The sequence below is a fragment of the Anas platyrhynchos genome, chromosome 11 (genome assembly GCF_047663525.1).
Source record: "Anas platyrhynchos isolate ZD024472 breed Pekin duck chromosome 11, IASCAAS_PekinDuck_T2T, whole genome shotgun sequence".
Taxonomy (NCBI): domain Eukaryota; kingdom Metazoa; phylum Chordata; class Aves; order Anseriformes; family Anatidae; genus Anas; species Anas platyrhynchos.
Window position 1 is genome coordinate 5100083 of NC_092597.1, and position 20152 is coordinate 5120234.

At 36.3% G+C, this 20152-nt stretch overlaps 1 long non-coding RNA gene across 2 annotated transcripts; it reads right to left on the reverse strand.

The window, feature by feature from the left end:
- Nucleotides 1-342: 342 nt before the first annotated feature.
- LOC113844972 (uncharacterized) lies at nucleotides 343-15100 on the reverse strand. Of its 2 annotated transcripts, XR_003500052.3 has the most exons (5): nucleotides 10240-15100; nucleotides 10045-10137; nucleotides 6196-6312; nucleotides 1781-1944; nucleotides 343-673 (listed from the first exon to the last, which is right to left on the reverse strand). It is a non-coding gene; the product is annotated as an uncharacterized lncRNA (long non-coding RNA). The 2 variants fall into 2 exon arrangements; XR_011811889.1 differs by lacking the exon at nucleotides 10045-10137.
- Between the last annotated feature and the right edge of the window lie 5052 nt (nucleotides 15101-20152).

The following is a 20152-nucleotide window of genomic DNA, read 5'->3' on the forward strand; positions in this document are numbered from 1 at the left end:
TATGCTTGGTCAGAGGGAAGATTTAATCCTTTTCTCAAAATGAATAAGAAGGAGCTCAGAAAACAATTCCTTTCCTGGAAGGCAGCACAAAAGTCATCCAAACCTAGGTTGAATAAAGGGTCATGGCAGTGCATTGGGTAAAGATATACCTAGATGGAAAAGAGATGACAACTTTGAATCTACAGCAAAAACCTTCCAAAGAACTTGTAATCCTACCTGATTTAAGTCCTTTGCCACTGCTTCTGGAAATTTTTTTTCAGGTCAAGTCCATTAGGTTTTCACATGTCACATAGGCTTCTTTAGCTCCCATTGCACAGTTATGAAGTAATCCATTCTTACCTTCCTTTTACATTGAGTTTCAGTATTTACACTCAGGCTTTTGTCTTAATGCTTTGCTTTAAAAATCATGTCTTTCCTAGTAAGCAAAGATTGTATAAAACAGAAATTGGCCTGAAAATCCACCCACCTAACCCTGTCTTTGAGAGTACCAAAATAAGGGGAGGAAAAAAAATGTATTTTCCCATCTCTTACCATAATGTAGTCACTCTCAGGTACCATTAACTTCTGCGTCAAAGTATTTCAAAAAGTTGTGCATCGGCTGAATTCATCCAAATAGTTTTGCAACAAAGCTTAATGGTGACTGTAGCAATGTTAAAACAGGAAAGCTTTCCCACTAAAATGAAAAGATTTTTAAAAGTATACATAAATAATACATAATACATAAAAGTATTTATGTAATATTTAAAGTATTACATAAAAGTATTACATAAAAGTATTTATGTAATAATACATAAAAGTATTTATGTGAAAAAAATACAGCATTCTTCCTGTTCACTTGTGATCACATATATGTATTCCTGCCATTTTTAGATGGTTTCTGAAGAGAAATCAGATGCTGTAGAATTTAAGTTGTGTAACACATTAAACTTTTAAAACACCTATAACAGTGTGGTTTCTTTACCACTACCTGCCAGATGAAAAAATATTTCTTAAGCATCGCAGCAAGAGGTGGGAACTGCTTCTGTAACGCAAACCAGACTTTGTATTCTCACATGACTGAAAATGGAGATCTTTGTCTAACCTGAGCAATAGTGGTGATATCATCAGATTCAAATCAACTATGACTTTACTGTTAACTTTTCAGACCAGTGGTGTTGCAATGGAACGTTTAGAAACATAACACAGAAAAGCAGACAGAACCTGTCAGTATTCCTGAGACTGAGTTACTACTCTACCCATGATCCCATGTGCTCCACTTTCCCCACCTGTAATGTTAAGTCTCAGAATAACATCTCTGTTTATATAATATTGGTCCCATAAGACAGTTGAATCCAGCATGGAACCTAAAGGCTAAGTGTTACTTCAAAGGTTCTGATGGCAAAATATCTATTTCCAACACAGGGACAGAAGAGCTATACAGAAGTATACATATATGTATATATTCATATTTATGCATGTATCTCATTGCTAGTGATAAATATGTTGGGACAAAGGCTACAGATTTTCTCCTACGCTACTAATGTCTTAGGGAACATGAAAGATGAAGCAAAAATGAAGTATCAGAGATAGCAAGATGCAGGGATAATCTGTTACATATAGAAAACAAGTATATACTTTAATTAGATATAGTCACATATCTGAGGCATGCAGATGAATAGCCTGCCTAGGAATTCATTTGTAAAGATTGAATGGGCTTTTTTTTTTTTTTTAATAGTTGCATACAAGCAGAGTGGTGGATATGCCTCCAAACAATACACTGAAAACAAGTGATATTTCATACCTTTTAACCATTCTGATTATCACTGCTAGTGAGCCCAGTGGATTTCCCTACTCTTGTCTTGTGAAGTATCACATTTTCTTTGCATCTCTAAACATCGGATTTGGGGAAAAAAGCTGATCACTGTTGCAGAAAACAGCTCCCTGCATGCAGATGATTCACATGACCTGCAAGATACATCACTGTGAAATAGACAAGCTGCATTAAACATCATAATATCTGTTTTGAATAAATGCATCATTGTGTAAAAAATGCACTCAGTAATTCATAATTATCTACAAACTCATGTAACAGTGGTAGTAGCATACTATTGGGCGCATTTGGTTTTTCTTTTGTTTTGACCCGAGAACAAACTATGGAAGTTTCTCTTAAAAAACCTTAATGGAATCTTCCAAGTAATGGAAACTGCGCAAAAATCTGATCTTGCAACTTTTCAACCATGATTCAATAAAAAGTTGTAGCTAGTTGAATTACATAAAAATACTTGGAACAATGAGATTACACTAAAAGTTCAACAGAAAATTAAATAGATAAAATGGGTATACAAATCTACATTGCATGTTCATACATATCAGCATTGATGACTGCTAATAGATGGTCATTAGATCTTAGAATGAGCTAACCATTTATAACTTGTTCTCCAAATCACTAAGAAGATACAGTAGCAATGACTTTCAAGCTAGAATATAGATTTAATATATATATCACTCACTGAATGAGAGGTATTGATCTTATAATTATGAAATTATGAAGCCCCAGTACCAATATAACAGTGCCTCAAACATCAAGCACTTGACTTAGACTAATACCAGGCATGAACATGAACACCTTTGATGCAGGCCTCTTTTCTCCTCATGTGTCTTCTGTCCACCTCTTGACTTTTCCTTGAACATGTATATTCCCAAATTCAGTTAACTCATGCCTCTGAGTGTATCATTCTCTGGTAAAAAGACTAGTTAGTTATGATGAATACAGCAAGAACACTAATCAGTTGCTCCCCCAAACAAATGCAAGCATATTTAGTTTGTGAAATTAGTACTAATTAGCAGTTATTATGGTTTTCAAAATTGTTAAAATATAAAGGAACACTTCCTACAAATTGAAAGGTCTTTGAGATGTGTTGTCTTTGTGCATTCACAACTGTAAATATAGAATATGGCTTAAATCAGAACCTTTTTGCTCTGCTGCTATTGGAAAGCATATACATGTATTTCTTTTGTGTCTTGCAAAATATATGAACTCAAAAAGACTTTGCACACCAATACCTCTCAAAGAACCCCCAACTTCAGATAGGTAATCTTCCTTTCTTCAAGTGATTCCTGCAAACCGGGCATGACATTCATGCAGACTGGGTATTATGACTGTTAGCATGCTGACAGAGTGACTGGGATTTTACTTCAGTTCTAACTCAGCTGAACCCACATGAAACCCAACAACTGAGAGGCCAGTATCATCCATTCATGATAAGGCACAGCTGTTCAGCTCGTGGACATGGCATGCCATAACGTGGAAGACAAAACATCTTGCGTACATTTCAAACAGTTCAGGGTTCTGGCACTACACATACATCAGTCTGTTGCAGGGACTGGAGCCATTGTGCCCTGAATCTGCTGGGAGGGAGTCTGGGCATTGCAAAAACGTTTATCACTGTAGCTTTGGACAGGGGTTAAAAGGGTATTTCCTTGCAGGCAAAAAGTTAAATACATACATCCAGGCATAACAGGGCATGCCAAAAGAGGCCAAAAGGATATACAGGTCATGACAAATTAATTCAAGAATAAAAATGCAATGAAAGAAATTAGGCATTGAATTACACAGAAATTCTGAGTCACCTGCACAGAGGAATGCAATGGGTCACAATCCACCATTTGCTTATCAGAGAAGAGGACAAAGGAGCAAGAGCACACCCACTCTGATGTTAAGGAAAATGCATTTGTCTCATGATCATGTTCATGGCAGCCCACAGTGAATCTGCAAATGCATGGCCCTCTATGAAAAACTGATGTGATGGATGGTGATGTTTGCATTGCTGCCTTTTGACTACTGAATGAATAATAAAATAATCAAACCAGTGTTACACTGTGTCGTGGTTCTGCAGTGTCCTCCTACAACACATAACTTGGATGACAGATTAATTTTCTCCCAGTGTTAAAATCTCCTTGAGGCATGCACTTGATATCCCCATCTTTCTGCATTACCCACCAGGTATACCCTGGTCCTTGGGCAAAGACAATCCCACGAGTGGGTTCACCATGGTCCTCACCACAGGCCGCAGGGGACTTCTGCTCCGGCGCCTGGAGCACCTCTCCCCCTCCTTCTTCACTGACCTTGGCGCCTGCAAGGCCGTTCCTCACTCCTCTCACTCTCCCAGCTGCTGTGTGGCGCAGCGTTTTTTTCCCTGTCTTAAATATGCTCTCACAGAGGCGCAAAACAACATTGCTTATTGGCTCAGCTCTGGAAAACAGTGGGGCCCTTCCCAAACATGGGGCACCTTCTAGATCCTTCTCACAGAAACCACCCCTATGGCCCCCTGCTACCCAAACCTTGCCACGTAAACCCACTACACACTGTTTCTCTGATGCTTTTGTTTTGACTAACAATATTTTACTAGTTTACAAATTCCTGGTTTTATGCTAGTATTTACAATATTTTAATTTTGTTACAAACAGCATGAAAAACTATTACTATGATTGTATATTTCATAATATACCTTCTGTCCTATAAACTGAGATAAGACTTGGCCTTTACTCTGCAAGAATGCATTTTTGTCCACATGATCTAGATATCACACAACTTCAATCAAACAAGTTGTCTGCAAGGTAAATGACATAGACTCTTCATTTTGTGCTACATTTCATTTTGTTTAAAAAACAAACAAACAACATTTTATGTCTCAATATAATCTTCAGTGTATTATCACATTGATTGGATATAACTTCTGATCAAATTTCTGTCTATACCTGTTAATGTCTAAAAGTCTTGGTTTCAAACATACTTTAGGACTCCTGAGTCCACAATGAGTTAAAGAAGCTGAGTTCCATAATTTTTCTCAATTAAAAACTGAATTGCATAAAACATTCCTAGGATGTACACCATTTTAGGCGTCTCATATAATCAATTAGTTTTGTTTTTTAAACCAAGCTTGAATTGTATCCTTCCAGCCTAAAGATCAGCCTTAGTACAATTTCTGAAACTCTGTATTTGCTTTGGAGTTAGATGCTAATGAATTGTGCAGAATCAGGCTCTTTGTCAGTTTAAATATATATATATGTGTGTGTGTGTGTGTGTGTGTGTATATATACAGCATCTTTTCTGAAAAAGGATACTACTGTGGCTTCCAGAAAATAAGTTTGCTCAAGTTAAAACCACATACTTCATCTCAAATGTTGTTGCTAATGCTAACTAAAAATACTGTATTTCAAAAACATCAGAAAAGTTTTATTTCTTTTAAAAATTTTCAGAGATTTAGTTTCATGACTGAATTGCTTGCCAAATGCATCATGAATTCCAGCTGACCTGAAACTGTATTTTAGAGTGATCAGTGTGCAATTGAAACATTCTATCTAGCTTTCTCTGTTCACAGGTTTTCCTTGGGAAAAAGCAATACTGCAGTCTTTTTATTATTATTATTTACAGCAGACAAGGAAGTAACTTGATACAGCTTCAATTTTCAGAAAACTCATGTAAAGCACCTCAATCTACTTCTTGAAGCAGTTGGATTGTGATATTTCCTCTTTTAACCTCACACAAGTCTAAGTATGTTTAGAGTTGTTAGCTTCAATTTGCATACCTATGTCAGTTAAGAGTACAAAAATGCTTGCATTCTTTTCCATCAAAATTGCATTGGCAAAGAACATAGCATAGAAATCTTTGCATTGCCCAAATCTTTCCCTTTTCCTTTAACATGGCTTACTTTATCTGGGGAACTGGTTTAAACTTAATGACTGGAGCAGCTGCCAGGGTATTTGACAGTAAAACTATTCTGCCAAACTCTTAAATGCACGATAATTTCTAATATGGACACAGCCTAACAGTGATTTTGCTCATTTTGAAAGGAGAACCCACTGAAAAAAATATGAGGGGTAAGAAACAGGACAATCTTGAGCCTCTTGAAGTCCATGAAATTATAACACTGTAGACTCAAGGAAGCAAGCCAATATGCAATACTGTAGCTGTTCATCGTATGAATGGTCCTGTGGAAGTGGCCAAGATCCTAGGATGCTGTGATGTTCTTCCTTCTCTATGTAGGCAATGGACATTTTCAGTTAAACTTGCATTTACATATATTCATCTTCCATATGAGGCATCAATTCAGAAAAGACATTTCTTGTTCATCTTTCTACATGTTGGCACTTGCCTTGTGAGAAGAAACATCCCGTAACTAATAATGTATGAGTTCTGTCACTGTTTTCTAGTACCTTTTTTTGCTTTCCAGAGTTCCAGCACTGGCATTCCAGCAATAATAGAATTGGGATCTTCCTGTGCTGCTGAGTTCACTGGGTCACTTGCACTAACACTCAGAGCCAAATCTGTATCTGAGACAAAAAAAGGAAGTATATTACAAAATGTATTATTTATGAAAGAAAAGCCACTGCTTCAAGTTATCAAGACAACACCAAAGCACATTAATCAAGCATACAATAAATGATGACAGTTTGTTGTTTCATCTAAATGAAACAATTAGGTCCATCTGTTGGTGTTCAAATCTAGAATTGAATCTTGGCAGTTACATGTGCTAATGAAAACTATTAAAAAAATTGTGCATTCTCTGTGTAAGATATGAAAATAAACACTAAAGATTTAAGAGGCAGTCTTACACAAGGCACATTTGAGGCTAAATAGAGTGCATATGTGGAATTTGAGGATGACGTCCATGATGTTATAACATGTAGCTTATTTCAACACTACTCACTTACATTTCAAATCTACAATCCCTATTTTGTTTAGTTCCTCAGTTCAATTGCTCTGCATATGAGAAGTACTCCATTCACACACAATCAATTGTATGTCCAGGAATTAACATTTTCAGTAATCAAAGAGGTTCCACAGCTTGGGTTAAGATGGTAGAACACAGCTCTAAACCTTGCTAGTAATTCCTAAAACCTCAAGCCACAGTGCTCATGAACGGTTGGTGTATTTCTAGTGTAACTCTACTAATGAAAAAAGTCTTAGTTTGGAGCTGTAGTACCAACAGTATCAACTAGATCACCATTATCCTCATACTCATCAAATCCATCAAACTGTTAGTGGGTTTGTGAAATGTGACTTTTGCAAAAGCAGCAGTGATTCTCTGCCAAGCATGTTTATCCATGTTCCTGCCAATTCCACTTTTTTTTTTTTTCCTTCAGTTTGCACAGTGAAAACCAGTTTTCACAGTTAAAGTTGATCTTGATGGTCTGTAGTTCTGTTCATTCTCCTGGAGTCATTATTAAATCAGCATCACATTCTAGTTTCCTTTCCTCCAAACCTTCTTAACCAATGGACCATACCCTCAACAACAGTTCAGCAGTTTAATGTTTGAGTTCCCTTAGTATGTCTGTGTGAATACTGTCTGGTCCTAGTATCTTGTTGCTTATTCAAGTAACAAATTTGCTCTAACAGCTTATACATTCTGACATATCAATTCAAGATCATTGTTCAACCATCCATGCATAAACAAAAGTTCCGGGAAACAGCTGTCAGAAATTACCTCACAGCAATGGGAAGAGAACAAAAAAAATAAATAAAAATACTTACTATATCCATCAACAAAAAAATGGATGAAATAATGGATGGCATTTGGGTTGCTGGAATGATGCTCTGCGTTCATTAAACAACTGCAGTTCCTTTTCCAGTAAAATCAGTAGCATAATTCTCAGCAACTACTGCAACATCAAGAGTGTACACACCCTTCTGTGGTATTTCAGAACGTTATATGAATACAATAAATTTGTTACCAATACAGTATATTTTATGAAAAATTATGTTTTATGCATACCAAGCAAAACGCAGTAGGTATTATCTATGCAAAACATTTGATTCTTTTTATTTTGGTTTTTAATTCTTTAATAATTACTCAATAACTCATTTATTAAAACTACACTTAATTAATCAAATCTAGGCAAACTGCAAAGTAACAAATCTTAAGTGAGAAGAAAATACAAGTTTTATTACTTAATACAGCTTGACTACAAGACAGGCTGATAATGTGTTAAGCCTTAACTGGAAAACCATATCTTGTCCATTTCTGAAACATCCCAAGGTACAGCAGTTTCTGCCCTGGCATATAGCCTGCTACAGTGTGAATACCAAACCAGGAAAACAAGAAAAGGGAAAAAGAGCTGTGAGCTGAAAAAAATAATAATAATAAAAAAAATCTGCAAGCGTAGAAGCAGTCTTGTTTCTGTGTACCAGATGCAAAGAGAAAACCAAAGAAACACTACTAGAAATACTACTTAAACAGCCTGTGACAGATATTCTTATAAGGAGAGAGAGAAAGGATTGAAATAATTGAAAAATTTTCTTTACATTATCCTCTATCTTTTAAATACTACTTGAGAATGTACTTGACAGAATTGTTCAACACAGAAGGCTCTATGCAGATCACTCAGAGACCATCCATCATATGTACTGCACATATACAGAATACAAAAAGGATTTAGATCTAAAGGCAAATAGAACTTATATTTACAGCAAAGTAAGGATTGTTCTGAAATAACTAAGTTGTGGTTCAATCAGTATCAAAGGAGCCACTTTCTCTCTTGTTGAACACAGAGGGAACATAAAGAGAGTAACGTCCCAATTTACTCATATTTTTAAGAAAATGTCCATATTGTTACCAAATCGATAAAAACAGGGAAAAAAACAAACAAACAAAACAAAACAAAAAACTCTAAATTCTTATTGATCTTTTGGCTTTTTTTTTTTTTTCTTCTTCCATATTTTATGAAAATATATTTTCTGTGAGCAGTTTATTTAAATAAGATAACATTGTGACATTGTGACTCAACTCCCTAGCTGGTGTAATTTGCCCTCATTCTGTTGAGGTAAGATTCTGTTGTCTGTTGATCAAAGCAGCCGTGGCAGTTTCTGCTAGTTTAAGGGCAGAATTTTTATTACAATAACATTGATATTTTTCCCTTGTTCATTAAGCATTTTTATTTTGCCAGGAGTAGTATGCTTTACCTTGGCTGACAAAGACCAATCTAAATTGTCAAAAACCTCATGGTTACATAAAAGCAGCCACTCATTTCTCCTGAAACACCAAATCGCTTTTCACATTTCTCTAACCTACCAACTTTGGAAAACAACAAAATTCAGATACCAGTGGCATACAAGAGAGAACTCAATTACAAAGAAGCATTTTAATCTAAACCCTAAAATTTATATTGCATCCTTGGCAGGTTTTGTTTAGTTTCCTTTGTTTATTTTTGTTATGTTTTAAGTGAACTGAAAAAGTTATAGGTACTGGCTTGAATCAATTTCTCTGCAGAAACTCATTTCATTCATTATCTCTGCATATCACAGAATCACAGAATTGAAGGGGTTGAAAGGGACCTTGATAGATCATTGTGTCCAATCCCCCTGCCAAAGCAGGTTCCTTAGAGCAGGCTGCCCAGGTAGGCACCCAGATGGGCCTTGAATATCTCCAGAGAAGGAGACTCCACAACCTCCCTGGGCAGCCTGTCCCAGTGCTCCATCACCCTCACCATGAAGAAGTTCTTTCGCATATTGGTACGGAACTTCCTGTGCTCGGTCTTGTGGCCATTACCCGTTGTCATGGCTACCTGTGGCTTCCAGGAACCCAGCAAACAGAGAGGGCAAGGATGTTCTGGCCACACCATTTTTATGCCTTCTTCAAGAGTCCTCCAAGTGACTGAGAGGCATGAGCCAAAGGAATTTAGTGTACTGGTACATAGAGAACAGCCTCCAGTTGCTGCTGCATAGGTCTGTTTTGATCAAAGAGGGGAAATAAAGGCAGTCTAATACAGATTTGTTTGGTTTCCCTGGTGTTTCTAAGAGATTCTAAAATGCAGACAAATATAACGTCAAGCTTGCAGCACCAAATACAACACTACAAGCAGATTAGCCTCATTACAGCCATGAAACTACACCTATTTCAGACATCTTGATAAAAAGTATATGCATCATCTTGTCTTTCCAGACTGAGTTTAGAGGGTGGATAATGAGTCAGAAAAACTAAAACTGTCAGCTGGAAAGATTTGACATGGAAATCTCCAGGTGAGCACGACATCATAGTGCTGTTTAACTATAGCTAACTCATAAACCTTTTATCAGCCATCCCCTCTGCTTTTCCTTGGAGCAAAAGCACATAGCTTGAATCCCATCTTCTAACCTTGGCCCAATGGAGCAGAACAGCTCTACAACAGATAAAACAGTGAAGAATTTTTACACGATGAAAACACAGCCAGCACAAGGTGACGCAAAAATCTGGAAAGGCACTGTTGAAATTGCCAGATTACCTGTTGTTAGTGTCCTCTGGAGCCTCTGGTTTAAAAGTCAGCAGCCTCAGAGGAAGGGGGAAGGCCAAGAAGCAGCAAAGACAGATTTTTGTCTTTCTTCCTGATGTTATAGGTCACGTCGATCCCCAGAGAACTGGTCTTCCTTATTTATGTAGCATGGAATATATTTGGAAAGATGTGCCATCCTATAAACTCACGATTTATGCAGGAAAAAAAAAAAGAAATCCAAAACAGACAACTGACTGAAAATTAAAACCACAAATCATTAGCAACCTGAACATTGATTATTTTAAATTTTTTTTTCATGTTTGTCACTGCAACATTCTATTTGGAATTCATTATTTTAATGCATGTAAAATCTCTGACCTTTTAAAATATATATATATATAAGATATATATAAATATATCTTAAGGGGAAGAGTATATAAATATCTTGACTAATAATAACTTTCTAGATCTTGAGTGTTTTCTCTGGGATTTTAATGTGACTATGCAAAACCAGCAGCACTTAACAGTTATGTTCTACAGCAGCCTGCTTTGCTGAGGGAGGCACTTCAGCAGTTCTCTTCCTTTTCTCTGTATCATCTCCTCTCCTTTCAGAGGCCCCTCATTATGATGACCCATCCATTTGGCTAAGGGCTGCATGCAGCTGCATCTGAAAGAAGCCAACAGTATTCTTGGGTTATCTGGGGAAGTCTGCTCAATTACAACGGTAGGTATAAACCATGCTTCTACCTCCTGTAACTTAAGGGAGAAAAGACATAGGCCTCAACTCAGGTTCCAGCTGAGGTACAAAACATATTCACTGGCTACACAGCAAATGCAGAGAAGCTTCATTGTAATGAAAAATGAATGATTTCAACTCACTGGCTCTGCTATCCTGCAGATATGAGATATGTGAAAACTGAATGTTTCCTTATCTCTGTAAATATTTTCAGTTTATAGTTATCCTACAGATATCAAACTCTCCTAGAATATCATGACAGAAACTTTTTGTTGTTGTTATTGTTGCAAAATGAAAATGAACGTTGGCCAAGATTTGTCATTCTTTAAGAAATCTCTCAGACTGAATAGCTGATTACCCCCAAAAAAACTTGGCAGTGTTGAGTGACCCATTTGTAGGAAGAGACATTTTTAATTTTAGGAGAATTAGCATAAAGAGGGAGACTCAATGAAGTAACTTCACCTCATACTTCTTTGCAATAAACAGTACTATTCCAAGGGTAAAAATGTATTTAAGGTCTGTGCCTAAGTTGTCTGCCTTTTCACTGTCCTCAGCTCTATGTTAGAGGACTTCATTATTTTTTCAGATGAGGAGAAAGATTCACAAAAAGTGTACACATCTGAAGTTAGGAACTTGTTTATTAGGGTCTAATCATAATGAACAAGTCTAACTTCTATTGTAGCAGAAATATACAAGACTAAATCCATAAAGTTTCAGGATATGACAGATGGTGTAGACCTCATGAAATTATGATTAGCGTTGTCTGTGTCTAGGGCCTTGGTATGATATTTTTCCCCTATGCTACAGCATTACAAAAAGGTGGGGACTGTAATGCTGCCAAGATATACACTGTATTATCAAATGGGATACTTCTAGTGAGCCAAGGCTTCTTATTATAATGAGAAGATAACCTGTGGTTGCAACTCAGTGCATCACAAAGCTTTCAATAATGTCACATACCTCCAGGACACTATTATATAGGCTTAGTGTAAAATGCCAACTCATTACCATTCTCTACAGGAAGTCACAAAAATGCACTTTTTGAATACATCTGAACACAAGGTTTTATTGCAAACATAGGAAAGAAAAAGCACAGCTTTGTATTTTATTATCAATCATTTTGTTATAACCCCCATTCTTAGCTTATATTTTAAATTTCTCTAATGTAAATTTTCAAGTCTTGCATGTTTGTACAAGTTCAAGCACAATACTGCTACTTCATTAGAATAATTTAATACTCCACACTGGTATGCAACAGACACAAAAGCAAAATCACTGTCCTAAGACATTTAAAAAGGATAAAGTTAGTGTCAAAAGTAGGTTTGTCAAGGGGAAGCTGGGCAAATAGTGTGGGCTCAGGTAGTTTGCATGTAAATGACTTGGCATGCTTAGGCTTTCAAAACACAACAAGGGTTTCAAAACAAAACAAGGTAATGGAAAACACAGTCAGAAAGCCCAGGACACTCTAACTTTTCTTGAGGAAGCACAGTATATACATAGGAACAGAGACAATTCGGTGTGAAGCTTACTAATAAAGTGTAGTGAGCTGTAATTATTAGCAAAACTCAGAGGGGAATGACTGCTAACATCAAATGAGACAGGTGACATATAAGGAGAGGAAGAGCTATTTCATAATATCAATATTTGGATAATAAGCATGAATTTAATTGTGAATTAGATTGATGCAAACAAATTAGAAAGTATAATAGTTTGACATAATTAAAGTGACAGTGAAGAGTGAAATACACAGAATGTTATGCACGACTTGATGTAGCCTGAAAAGCCTGCTATTGAATAACTGAATAACAAGTATCTGAACTCTCATCTGGGCTAATGAAGAAAAAATTCAACTCCTTTATCATTCCAATAGCTTGGTCTAATCCAATTTCAGTTCGAGTTCTAACGATTTCCATAGGTTTACCTTCTGCAGTAGATGCTGTGCCATATCCACCCCTAATGACATCTGGCAAAGATATGCCCTAAATGTGAATGTACTAAATGAGCATATTGGTCAGAACAACAGTTCTGATTCCTTTAAAAGAAAACCAAAATAAATAGTTCATTTGCTGTAAATACCCATGTAGTTTGTTTGGGAAGGCAGACTGCATTACTCCTCAGTTCATTAAGGTTTACTTTAACAAGCTGTGAAGCTGATACAGCAATAGTTCAATAGTTCAATGTTGCATTGCCTTTTTTTTTTTTTTTTGGAAAGCTTCAGCATCCTTCTTGGCACAAAAATCATACATTTTGAAGACATTTTCAGAAATGCCTTTGAGAAAACCTTGTTTTTCAGCCATTTAATTTTTTTTCTTCTCCTCCCAGAAGTACCTTAATATTTTTTCCCTAGCAAAACAAAGATGTTCTTTGTTCAAATAACAACATCTCCCTTCTTGCTTGTTATGAAACAGCACATTTCCCAAAAAGTGTTTGCTGGGTGAGATCCTTAAGTGAAGACTATTCACCTTTTGTTTAAAAAAAAAAAAAAAGCTTACATTAGTGGTTTTACAAATAAATTACATTGCTGTTATTTCTTTTTCTAATTATTTTTAAAGTTCAAGTGCCAGATTTAGTGTACTAGAAACTGTTCACATGCAGAACGGTTACAGCTCATGCAATACTGTGTAAGTTCTCTTATACCCCAGAATGACTGCTATGATCTGACAGAATCAACTCTCTCAAGAGCAGTGTTTTAATCTCCATGCCTACATGTGAGTGCCAGTCAATGCCCACTCCACCATGCCTGTTACCAGCAGGAACTGTGTGCAGGTTTACACTGTACGAGAAAGCAGCATGTGGAAATGTTGAGCTGTGGCTAAAGGAATTATTAAAAAAAAAAAAAAAAGCAGGGTAAAAATGGTTGAGTGCTGCCCTATACTGTTTGCAGTCCTTGAGAAGGCTGGATATCTTTACACAGCTCCATACCATCTCTGAGTGTGGTTTGTGGAATCCTGCAGGGCCTTGCAGCCTTGTTACAGAATTTCTATAGGGCTAGATAAACATTCTGCAGAATGCTTTGTTGATTCCTCATAATTTATTCCAATTTTTTTCAGCTAATGTGCAAGACTGAATTATGGCTAGCAATCAGCAGATGCTGGATGTGCATGCAAAAACTTTACATTACTTTTATTTGCAAGTGAAAAAGTTCAAGAATTGTTCTTTTGAAACTATTACCATAACTGAGTAGAATGTTGAAACACCAAGACTGCACATTAATCCATACAACATAAAAGTTATTGTACCGGTTCGCTGTCAGCAAACCAGCATCTTCAATTAGTGGTGCCCAGGCAGAAGTGATGCTGAGTTCAGCAAACTTGGAAGCAAGCTTGGCTGCTCTAACACTGTACGGAGTTTAGTACTAGAATATTTTTTAATGCTGATGCACTGAAAATTAAGATAAGCTACAGATAGAGAATAAAAATACCAAGGATATTGCTCTCCATGAAAATGAATATATATTAAGATATATAGAAGGAAAACATATACTGAAGGTACATGTCAAAAATGTAGAATTTTTTTTCAAGGAGTTCTCCAAAATGGAAATGCTCCATCTCCTGACATACTTCACAATTCATAGAATCACAGGAAGATTTAGGTTGGAAGGGACCTCTGGAGGTCATCTGGTCCAACTCCCCCAACTCAAGTAGGGACACCTAGAGCAGGTTGCCCAAGGACCATGTTCTGACAGTTTTTTTTAAGATCTCCAAGCAGGAAGATCTCTTTAGGCAACCTATTCCACTACTCTGTCACCTACACAGTAAAGAAGTGATTCCTGATATTTAGACAGAGCCTCTTGTGTTTCAGTTGGTGCCCACTGCCTCTTGTCCTGGCACTAGGCACCACTGAAAAGAGCCTGGGTTCCTCCTATTTGAACCTTATGATATAAATTATGACAAAACAAAAGCAGTTGGATATATGATTACTCTGTGGTAGCAAATAGAACACAGTGATTCAAAACACAAAACATCAGTAGCTGTATATTATAATAAAGTGGAAATAACTGATACATAAGGACATAAAAGACCTCTTACTGCAATGTCTCTAGCCACTGGTTGTTCACATCAGAATTTTAGGATTAAGGCTCTATGGAATTTACATGAGATTTAAGCTCTAGAAAATCCAACAAAAGAAATCCTTGAGACCAACATCAACATCTCTCCTAATCAATGCTAAAGCCAAAATCACCAAAATTCTCTTCTTTGTTTTCCAGTGCTACCAAATTCATTAGATTAGGTTGTATAGGTCTACTTCCCTTTCCATCTCAAAGGAACTAAGAGGATCAGGCAGCTGCCACCTCCTTAAACTGCCTTTTGAGGGGTGGGTAGGCCTCTCAGGAACTTGGTCCTAAATTTCATATGACAGACTGACGAGTACCTAATGGTTTTTCATAATCCACTAAACAAGCAGCGAAAGTTGCACTCCAATATAGGGCCCAGATTTTGAGAACATCAGCTGAAGGCTGAATGTCAAGGTGTGGATATTCACTCATGTGTTCAGCAATATATGTAGGACCCGCTGCCAAACCAACCAGACTGTGAAATGCAGCTACAAACCGAGGAAAGTCAGAGATTTCAATTTGTTTCGCAATGGTAAGACCGGCAAAATGAGATGATTTAGATCCAAGATAAAACGTTACATTGTGTTTCATACTCAAAGCATAAACAGACTGTTGAGCAAGAAAGGACTGTTTACTTTTTAATGTTGTTTTCCTTTTCCTACAATGAAATAGAAATATAATAGTTATAGGAAACTTTAACCTAATTAAGTCTTTTCCAAAAATGCATTGCTAGAACATTTTAGGATGACAGCTTATAAGAAAGTGAGCCAGAACAGCACTTCTGAAGTGACAGTTTCTTATGTAGGGCAGAGAGTTGCGTGGATGCACCCATCGGAGTTTCCAAACACATTTTGCCTACAGGGAATCAAGACATGCAAAATGCCTCTGGAAGCATTAGAAGACTGCCACAATGTAATAATAAACTGGCAAAGTATTGCCTTTCCCTCTTCCCTCAACCTTTGAGGATTTCTATTGGCCTCCGCAGTATCAGATACAAAATCCTCCTTAGAGAATCAACATTAAAATTGAAATCTTCTTCCCCTGTAAATTCAAATTCAGATTAACTGAGTCACTTGATGGCTACAGATACCTGTTCAAGCACTTCTGGCTGAGGGTTTCAGTGCTCCTACTACTGCTCATGCCTGACTCTCCAGCAATCCCAATCACAACCAAGGTATTTTCCAAATCCAGATCAGAGATATTCTGGCTAGACAACTCTGCCAGCACACCTGCACAACACACACCTGAGCCAAAATGCATCATCTGAAAAAACAACGAAAAAGTGAACATGTAGCACAGCTGTGCTTCAAGCTTTATTCTTTGTAAAGGAATATAAAGGCACTGAAAGACTTTAATAATCTCCTGAAAGACTGAGAACTAATAGTTAATATTTCATCTTTAAATAAAAGACAGATTTCTTCTTTTGTTTATTCATGCAAGTGAATATCATTTTCTGCTTTTAAGACTAGCACAAATTGCTTCCTTTCACATTTTCTGGTTTCTATATTTCTTTATGACACCGATCCACCAAGCAACCATGAAACTAATTAGAATCCCAGCAACTCAGCTCCAGGACCCATTGACACGTATTTGAGTAAGTTTTCAATTATCATAAACAGTGACATATTGTTTTCTAATATTAGTCTACAATGCCTGAATTATTGCCTTAGTCTTTATTGTTTTCAGGCTTAGTTCTTAATATTCTGTCCCAAGAGAAAAATACTTATCACATTAGTTCAAGCTAAAAGTTTTGATACCTTTGGTAGATTTGCCCTTCAGCCAACCTAAAACTGTTTCAGCCGGAACATTCTTTATGGGTAGAAAAAGGTACATTTTAATCAAGCTAAATATAAAGTTCTGTTTTTCTCATATTTTGAATTTTAAAATGTTTCGTTATAAAAAATATCCTGAAAGTTCTATGTGATCAGATTTAGTGTTCTGCCTTCTGATATTTAAGAAGGAAGAGTTTTCAAACAATAAATTCTTTTAACCCACATCACTGAATATCTTGAAAGTATGATTTCAAAACAATACAATCTAAAAAAACTATGACGCTGAAATCATAAAACAAATAGGTTTGCCCATTCAACAATTCTTTAGAACATTCATAAAGGCCAAAGACCATGTACATGTATTGGCTTATATCTTCAAGAAATATGTATGGGCTTTTCAGAAGTCTGAGTCCAAAGACTTAGGTTTGATGAAAGGCAAGCTGTCATGTAAGGACATCAGTGACACTAAGATGAAGCAAATTTATAGATACTATATCCTGAGAAGATCTGGTGTTAAACAGAACAGCTGAATGACTGGCTTTTATTATGGCCAGTGGAAGAGAAGTGACATAATGAAGCAAAAAGCAACATAACAAGCTTCCCAGAACATACCTCATATGTATTCAAATACTTATCTGTACAACTAGAAAAAAAATACTAGCTTCAGTGACCTTGTCTTTAAGGAGGAACAATGCAGCATATAACTTTGACCCAGTATTTATCTAATTGTTAATCCAGTCCTCACAATTAATCAGGTAAAAGTTTAAGTGTAAGAATTTGAGAGTGCTGTATTTGTGTGTAGAAGATAAACTGAAAATATTTGCTACTGTTTTCAGTTCACTCTGAGCGCTCTGTCTTTGAGGCATTTATTGCATGTAAGATTTAATTGATCAGGTGTATTACTGCACAGAGGGAAATGTTTTACTTAGCTCTTTTAATCAAATTATGAGCTATTCTAGTTTGTTAATATCATTGCAAAGAAAGGGGTTTCAATAGAAAACTGTGAAACAAACATTTAGAATACAAGCTGTCATTATGTATATCAACTGCTGTATATCTGTGTATCTATGTATATCTGAACTTCTGATAAGTTCCAGGACATTCATCAGATTTTTTTTTAGTTATGATTTTATATTTTTAAAAAATGTAAAGAATTAATGAAATCTGACCCCTAATTTCTTTCAGACTTGGTATTGAACAGTTTTCTAGAATGTAGGAAGCCTCAAGGGCAGGTAAGAGACCCAGTTAAGTTCTGATTACCATCAGATTGTTTTCTTCACAAAATACTTCCTTTCTGTGTCTTTAGCAAAGACAATTGCTGATAAAATTCTACCTCTAAAAAGAAATAGCTCAGTTTTAGTAAGCTCTGAACACACGTATCTAGAGATAGATTGAAAAATAACAAGTAAAAGTAGAGATGGTATCTCTCCTGATGTACTTATACTAGATACAGCTTGGTACTTCTGCAAATGAATTAGGTTCTTTGATGAATTGGTTGTCACTTTGACTGAATGTCATGGATCTGGAAATGCGAAGTTGTTTTCTCTTGAATTAAACATAGCACAGCCACAAAGGACTATGCTCAAATAAGGACAGTAGAAGACAAAAAACCTATAAAATTATCTCCCCGGCCCTAGGGATAAGAGATTCCATGATCTAATAAAGAGGGATGGCAAATATTTGCCCATAAAAGCAAAGAGTATTCCTGGAAGGCCTGATTCTGTACATACCCCTCATTCTTCACTGCTTATAGCGTTAATGTTTCAGCCAGAATCAGGCCCTTTGCTTGCTGGTGTGAATTATTTTGCTAGCCAAGACCACCCTGCTAGCTATGGAATTACTTAACTATTGAACAAAAGAAAACATTGACTAACCTGCTTAATATTATGTCCAATAGTGTAGAGAGGTACCATGCCTGTTACAAACACTGCTTCAGGGAGAAGGCAGAGATAATTACATTCTGGAGGATGTGTTCATATGTAACATATGCAACATTCTCGGTGTAATTAAGAAACTACCTGTTGGCATATATAAATTTTACATGTAAGAATGAGCAAGTAAAAATTATTGAGTATTTCTTATTTGTACATCCCTTTTAGTTAAAATTGGTATGACTGTCTAATTTTGTGTTCTGCAACTTATTCCAGGTTGCAAATTCAGTTATCATATTGTGTCAAACTTTATCTTCTTTCAGTAAAATTCTTGATTTTGGCAAATATTTGTACTCACTTTAAATATCTTTCTTATTCACTTTCAAAGTCAGGCCTTCCTGATCCATTGTATTTATTTCCTAATCTTGTAGCACGGCTATGGTACTGCATATGGTATGTTTGGTTAATTTTTTCATGTTTTACTTAGAAGGGACTTTGTGTTGACGCCTTTTTTTTTTTTTTTTTTTTAATATTAAATATATCAATTTCTACTTTTTTTCTTCAAAGCTACAGAACTTCATTTTAGATGATGCCATCTGTTTTCTCTAGTCTTGAGTTTTAAAAATTATTTATTCTTATTTTGTTAAACATATCTCTGGTCATCTTATTACTCACAGAAATATCTAGATTTGCTACAGATACAATGGGTATAGACATAAGGCTGATATCTATATTGGCTTTCCTATATTTAAAAGCAATGATCATTATATAATTCTTTGGTTGCCAGTAAATTTTCTGTGTATGAACATGCATCATGAATCTAAGTAAAGATGAAAGCATCATTGCTTAGTACCTGGAAAAGAAGTTTTGAGGTACAACTCCTAATCTCATTTGCAATTCACTTTGGGTAAATCATTAACCTCTTTCTGTTCAAAATTCCTAAAAAAATTTCTGAAAAATCTATCATAATGAAGCACAAAAGGGAAGAAAGAAGCAGACAGTACATCTACCAGAAACTGCACTTGTGACTGATATGAGAGGCAAATGGAGGGCAGGTGTGATTCTCTGGGTAGCATGATAACCACTATTTCAAGCAAGAACAAATCTGGTCATCATTTCAGTAAAAGGAGGATGTGGAGAAAAGTGTCAGTCCTAAAATACCTACCAACCTTATAAACACTCAAAAGAATAAAAAGTATTTTTCTTCATAAATGATAAAATAAAAGCAGGCACAGAATCCAAGCTCTTCTCCCACTAAAGCTGTGTTACCCATTTCCCACTGTCTCCCATTACATCCTACTAGCAAAGCTGAGAAAGTGTGGGATAGAGGAGTGGACGTCAAGGTGGGTTGAGAACTGGCTGACTGGCCAAGCTCAGAGGGTGGTGATCGGAGGAGCAGAGTCTGGCAGGAGGCCTGTGACTAGCGGTGTTCCCCAGGGGTCAGTGCTGAGTCTGGTCTTGTTCAACATCTTCATCGAGGACCTTGATGAGG